Source organism: Mandrillus leucophaeus, unplaced genomic scaffold (assembly GCF_000951045.1).
Source record: "Mandrillus leucophaeus isolate KB7577 unplaced genomic scaffold, Mleu.le_1.0 Scaffold647, whole genome shotgun sequence".
Classification (NCBI taxonomy): Eukaryota; Metazoa; Chordata; class Mammalia; order Primates; family Cercopithecidae; genus Mandrillus; species Mandrillus leucophaeus.
This window is the reverse complement of record NW_012106997.1, coordinates 377,112-384,673: the sequence shown is the minus strand read 5'-3', so window position 1 is coordinate 384,673 and position 7,562 is coordinate 377,112.

Genomic DNA, 7,562 nt, shown 5'->3' with positions numbered 1-7,562 from the left:
TATGTGTGTGTTTTTAAAAATATTTTACATGTACTTGATAATTTTATTGTGCCATAGGAAAATTTTGCAAACTTTGATTTTTATTTAATTTCTTTATCTACTTGCCTTTCGTGTCTTATCATTTTCTTGTTTTATTGCATTAGCTAGAATGTCCAGTATGATGTTGAATACGAGTGGTGAGAGAGGATGTCCTTGCTTTGTTCCCACTCTTAGAAAGGAATTACCTAGTTTCTCACCATCATACAGTTTTTCTTCTATGGTCTACTGTTGTGATAAATTACAAAAATTGATTTTTGAACACTTAACCAACCTTGCATACCTGGAACAAATCTCGCTTATTCATGGTGTATAGCTCTTTGTATACATTCTTGAATTCCATTTTAAGTATTTTGTTTAACATTTTTACATGTGGGTTTATGAGAGATATCAGTCTGTAGTTTTTCTTTCTTGTAATATCTTTGTCTAGTGTTAGTATTAGGGTAATTCCAGCCTCATAGAATGAGTTAGAAAGCTTTCTGTCTGCTTTATTTATTTTTTTGTAGAGAATTAGTATCAATTCTTTCGTAAATGTTTGGTAGACTTCCACAATAAAAACATCTGGACCTGGTGCTTTGTTTTGAAAGGCTTATAATTTTTTAATTTAATCTATTTAACATATGCAGCCTATTTTTCTTTCCTTTTTTTTTTTTTTTTTTTTTTGAGACGGAGTCTTACTGTGATGCCCACGCTGGAGTGCAGTGCCACGATCTCTGCACTGCAAGCTCCGCCACCTGGGTTCACACCATTCTCTTGCAGCTGGGACTACAGGTGCCCGACACCCTGCCCGGCTAATTTTTTGTATTTTTAGTAGAGACTGGGTTTCACCGTGTTAGCCAGGGTGGTCTCGATCTCCTGATCCCGTGATCTGCCCTCCTCAGCCTCCCAAAGTGCTGGGATTGCATATATAGCCTATTTAGCTATAGTAATCCACGTTTTCTCTCTTTTTTTCTTGGTTACCTTGGCTAGGGTTTTATCAGTTGTGTTGATCTTTTCAGAAAACCAGCTTTTAGCTTTGTTGATTTTCTCTATTGTGTTTCTGTTTTCAATTCCATTTATTTCTGCTCTGATTTTTATTATTTATGTTCTTTTTACTTTGGATATAATTTACTCTCTTTTTCTCCAGCTTCCTAAGGTGGAAACTTAGGTTATTGATTTTAGATCTTTCTTCTTCTCTAATTTTTGTATTCATTTCAATAAATTTCTCTCTAAGTACTGTTTTCACTTCATTTCATGAATTTTAATAGGTTGTATCTTCATTTACTTCAAAACATTTTTACATTTCTCTTGAGAGTTATTTGATCCATATGTTATTTAGAAGTGTGTTCTCTTATCTTCCAGGATTCTGAGATTTTTCAATCTATCTTTTTGTTATTGATTTCTCCTTCAGTACTATTAAAGTCTGAGTGTTCTCTTTGTATGATTTCTATTCTTTTAAATTTTGTTTGGGTTTGTTTTATGGCCCAGAACGTGGTCTATCATGGTGAATGTTTTACATAAGCTTAAGAAGAATGTGTTTTCTGCTGTTGCTTGATAAATTAGTCTATAAATGTGAGTTAGGTCCAGTTGATTTATGATAGTGATCAGTTCAGCTATGTCCTTACTGATTTTCCATTAGATTTGTCAATTGCAGATGGGGGTGTTGCAGTTTCCAACTATAATAGTGAATTTGTCTATTTCTCCCTGAAATGGTGTCACTTTTCCCTCATGTAAACTGATACTCTGTTATTCGACAGAATTGTTATGTCTTCTTGGAAAAATGACTCCCTTTATTATTATATAATACCCTTATGTACCCCTGATAATCTTAGCTGCTCTGCCATCTGCTTCGACTGAAATTAATATACCTATTCTATCTTTCTTTTGATTAGTGTTAGCATCATATCTTTCTCCTTCTCTTTATATTAGTCTATTTACGTCATTACATTTAAAGTGTATGCCTTCAGACAACATACAGGTGAATCTTATTTTTTAATCCTTTGTAGCCGTCTCTGTCTTTTAATCGGTATATCTAGATTATTGGCCTTTTAAAGTTGATATAAATATCTTTTTTAAAAGATTATAATATAAAATGTTGATATAGGTTAATATCTTCTATACATGTAACTGGGTTTTATATATTGGCCTGTTCTTTCTTCTTTTTAAGGGGTGTAGTGGCGGGAGGTCTTCTACTCTTTTTCTGTCTTTTCTGGTTTTAATTGACCCATCATTTTAAATGATTCCATTTTCTCTCCTTAGCATATACATTGTACTTCTTTTTAAAATTTTCTTAGTGGTAGACCTAGAGTTTGCAATATATATTTATGACTAACCCAAATCTACTTTCAAATAATACTATTCCACTTTATAAGTAGCACAAGTAAATTATAACAAAGTATTCCCAATTCCTCTCTCCTATCCTTTGTAACATTGCTGTAATTCATTTTACGTGTGTACATTATGGTTGCCAATGTTGTTGCTATTATTATTTTGGATAAACTGTTATCTGTGAGATCAATTAAGAATAAGGAAATTACAAGATTTTCTTTTACTTCCATTTATTTCTTCTCTAACATTTTTTTTCTTTATGTATATCTGAGTTTCTGACCTACACCATTTTCTTTTTCTCTGAAGAACTTCTTTTAACATTTTTTTTTTTTTTGCAGGGACAATCTGTTAGTGACAAATTCCCTTAATTTTTGCTTGTGTGGGAATGTCTTTATTTGTCCTTCACTTTTAAAAGATAATTATGCTGGATACAGAATTCCCAGTTGATGGGTTCGGTACTTTTTTTTCTTAACACTACAAATATTGTAGTCCAGTCTCCTCTTGTTTGCATTGTTTCTGAAGAGATGTTCAAGTTTCTGTTGACATACCTTTAAGCTCACGGACTCCTTCCCTGGTTCTTTTTGCATGTTGCCCACTTTTCCCTTTAGAATCCTTAGCATATGAATCATAGTTATTTTCTATTCCTGGCCTGATCCTTCCAAAGAGTCTGCCATATTTGAGTTTGGCAAAACTGATGCTTGGTTTGTCTCTGTTCTGTGCTTTCTCCCTGCTTTGAGAATTCCATGTAATTTTTCGTTGAAAGCTGTATATGACATTCTGGGAAGTAGAAACTGAGGTAGATAAGGCTTTAGTGTGTGTTTTGATGGTAATCTGACTGGGAGTTAGGCTGCATTTACTGATTGCTGTAGTTGTGTTTTTATAGGCTAAAAGCTCCTTAGGGCCTTTGTTTTTGTTACCATATCATATTTGGGTGTCCCTAGAGACGTTTTAAGTTTAAGGGACCTGAGGCTGCAGCTCATTTACTTATAATCAAGTGTTACTGTTCAGGAGAGCAGTGATGTGGTGGCAATGTGTGGTGAGATGTGACTCGCATTCTAGGGTCCTCTATTAGGTCTCAGTCTTTTTAGTGAGTTTGAATTACCATCCCCTGTGTCAAAAGCTGGACACGGCAGGAGTTGGGTGTTTATATCTTTCTCCACGTAAGTTAGGCTTTGGTAAAACATAGTAGGTTAGGCTTAGTTTAAATAATTTCCAGTGAGGGGAGGTCTTATTGAAGACAACAGAGAGTCTTGGTGTATTTTAAAATAGTTTATTTTCCCCTCTCTGTGACTGGGACTCCAGGGCATTTTTTTCAGATATTCACTGTGAGGACCTGGTAGGGATCCTGGAGATAAACTCACGAAAGTGGATGATCTCTAAGACTGGGTCCCTTCCAGATGAACTCCCAACCTCGTCCACATGGATTCCTGAGCAATTCATCAATCTTAAAGTGATTCTACAGATTCGGGCTTCAGCGACTGCTTCTGCTCCTTCTCTTGCCTCCATGCCGTGATTTTCTGTATCTATCTGCCTGTCTCTCCAGTTTGCAGAGTAGGAGTTTGCCCTGTGACCTTAATTATCTGATAGATCTAGGTCAAGTTGCTGACTTTCTCTTCTTCAGTTCTTTTCCTTGGGACTGATGACTTCCAAGCACCTTCCATGTAATAGCAGAAACTGGAAGCTCCTTGATTTCAATAAAATACCTAAAACTATGTCTAATAACACCCAAAAATATTTTCCTGAGTTAGTGTTTCTGATCATCTTTACAGTCAATTGACTCTGGTCGGAGGTAAGACTGCTACACTAACCTCAAAACCAGATCTTATTCCTAAGCCAGTTCCATTTCCTCTATTCATGCACTCAATTCATCTAAGAATATAGAATCTAAATTTAGAAACTAACCACTGGGCTGAGATGCCAGATCAAATGAAAATGCCAGTGGATAAATCATTTATCTTTGATCAATCAGCACATATCTTTAGAGGGCTACTATGTACAGGGCATGTACCCACAGAATCTGGTGTAATGTCTGATACAGTAAAATTAGAATGATGCCTGCAGCCTTCAAGACAGGGCAACACAGTAGGGGTACTTGTCATGATAAAGTCAGAATTCCTCCCAATGAGTTGTATTCACAAAGTTAGGGTGGACCATTAGTCAGTAAACTGTAAGATAATTATTTTCCAGCTCTACAAATCCCAAACAGTGGTCATTAAAGATGTCAATTTTTCCTTAAGGTGAGGGAAAATTGTGTAAGGTGTCTCTTGTGGTCACTGTTTTTATCCTCCATACTTAGTATACAGAATGGGATGTATCAGGTACTCGTAAGTATTTGTGAACAAAACAAGTGGAGAAATGTTTGTATCCAGTCAGAATTACATAAAGATTAACCTGATGGCAGAGGCTTAGAATTCAAGAAATTACAAGTGGATGCTGGCTCCTGCACAGCAACTTTGCTTGGCAGGGAAAAATTAGGACAGGGTGACTCGAAGCAATATACTGTCATTATTCATACCCATTGTATATCCCAGAAGTCTCTGGTCAGATTTTCAGTAAAGCAGAAAAGGTACTGATATTATTATCAGTGTGGGGACTTGGGGAAGAATGTAACGCATCAATGCCACAGCTCACATATGCCTTTCAGTCAGAGTGAAGTAGGTCTACACAGTGTCTGCTGTTCACTCTCAGGGACTTACTCTGCAACCAGGGTTCTTATGCTGCAGTTCATGGATGAATTTCAAGGGGCCCTTAAGCCCCCAGATATTTTGTATATGTGTTTTTATACAAGAAGAGCTATAGCTTTCATTAGCTGCTGAGATAATTATATACTGTAGAAGAGTATAACCATATAAGTAGCTGGAAAATGACCTCAAGACTTGTTCCCATTTGCAAAAGTTCACCAATTTATTTCACTAAACAGATATCAGATGTCTGCTCTGAGCAAGAGAGACAGAGGGACAGAGCACTGACCTGTTCCATAGCTACATCTTCACAACCTGACTTCTGGGGAGGAGAAAGAACAGACCCAATCATTGACAGAGAAAGTTTTTTTAAGGTTTCAGTCTGTTTGAGATTTTATCATCAGTTTCTGTTTACATGACAAAAAGATGACTGATCTTTCCATTTTTATTTTGACATAAAATAGCTATTTAATGTATTAAATTCTCACCAACTAATGAGTTATCATTGTCATTAAACTGCTGCATCCCAGAAAAAAAGAGAAAAAAATCAAAATCAATAGTATTTTCATCTTCATCACAGTGGACTTAGGGACTCATACATATGAATCCTAATGCTGTGGCATTTTAAGTAACATTTCACAGAGGCTGATTCCTCCCTGCTTTCTAGCTCCCTGACAACTTTTCACACTCCCTCTTCCTTCACCTTTACCCTCTAGGGCAGAAAAGGCCAAAATCTCTTGACCTTCCTTCACTTAGAAAAGGATAAGACTGCAAACAGAATCAGAAATAACAGACTTTAATCATGCAATTCAAGGTACCGGGAGAGAATGTATTTTTGCAGAGTCAGAGAGTGATGGAAAATCACCCTGAAGGAAAGGTCACCACATCCTTGCCCACGGAGGCCGAACGCCGGCTTACTAATTGACCACTTACCTCCCAGAACCGTGACAAGCAGTCACTCATTTGCAGTTCTCAGAACTTTAAACACCTCAATGGATCAGGTGGGTTTAAAAAATGAAAGATTCTGTTAATTAGTGCTAATTGATTCTACCTGAGCAGGCTTTACATTTAACCATCTACACTACTCCTTCTCTGTTTGGAGGTCAGGAGTGTTTTGTATATTTGGTGGGTAGTGAAAAAAAAATGTCTGAATTAATTAGGGAGAAAGTACATAAACTTAGCAAAAAAATCCAGTGCGCATGAACTTTTTGTCTGTTGCTCTGACTCCCTGAGTTTTAATAGGCATTTATGGGTTGAGATCACTTTCCTACATGCTTGATCCTGAGAAATTGCTAGATGAGCCAGGATCTGTTTCTAAAAGGGAAATAGTAAACACAGAGCTTGTGACAAAGATTCTGCCACCACCGCCTTTGGTTGTTAGACAATGCTGTTTCCTAGAAAAATAAAAGAGAGATGCTATGCATGTCATCTATTGTCATGCACCATATCTTTTACTTACAATATCATATTTTTAAGTTAAACAGTTCAATAATGTTATAAAAACACACTAATCACAATCCTGGATTCCCCCTCATGCATGATTGATGGCACACATACCAAATTCTATTATTCTTGTTCTGATTCTCACATTCATTAACAGTAGTTTTGCACCCAGCAAGAAATTTCACATGAATGAAATGGATTTTTTGTGTTTGTCAAATGTATCCCTCTTGCATGACTAGAAGTGCTTGAAGAAAACTTCCTAAGTGACTGGCCTTTGAATAGATGTTCTAGAGGAAATTAATGTGGAAACAAGTTCCTGTACCAACAACATTTAAAAGAAGCTAAAATCTCATTAGGAACCTAGCAACTTGTCAAAAATATAACCCATCCAGATTTGATTTCTTTCTCAGTATTCTACTATGCTGATGATAGCATCTCAAATGTGGGAGATGTCTATAAATTCATGGGGTTTGACATCTTGACCTTAATGATTTGGGGTCGAGTTGTACAGAAGACTCCTAAGGAAATTTGGGGAGAATGAATTTTCATTTTATAAAGGTCAATGACACAAGAAGTTGTAGTTATACTATCTTTAAAGTATTCTAAGAAGTATAAATAGGTATATTTTTCTGGAAGGCAATTAATAGCAAAATATACATAACCTGTATGCACACACATATATATGATGCACATGCACATGGGTGTAAGTGTGCGTGTTTATCTTTTGATCTGGTGAAGCCACTTTCAGGATGTTTTATGTAATGGTAACTGAAAAAATATGCATAGCAAGATATAAAAAGAAGTCTATTGAAACCGTGTTATAATCGTGAATAACTGGAAACCACTCCTAATCAATGGAAGTGATAGCACATCCAACCAAAAGCATAAACTTCATTCACCAGAGATGACACAGGCTGATTTATCCACATGAGGAAATATCTAGAAGACCTATGTGACAGGAAAGAAGAGGATAAAATTATAATATATGATTGTAATCTAGTTCAACCATTATGGAAAACAGTATGGCGATTCCTCAAGGATCTAGAACTAGATGTACCATATGACCCAGCCATCCCATTACTGGGTATATACCCA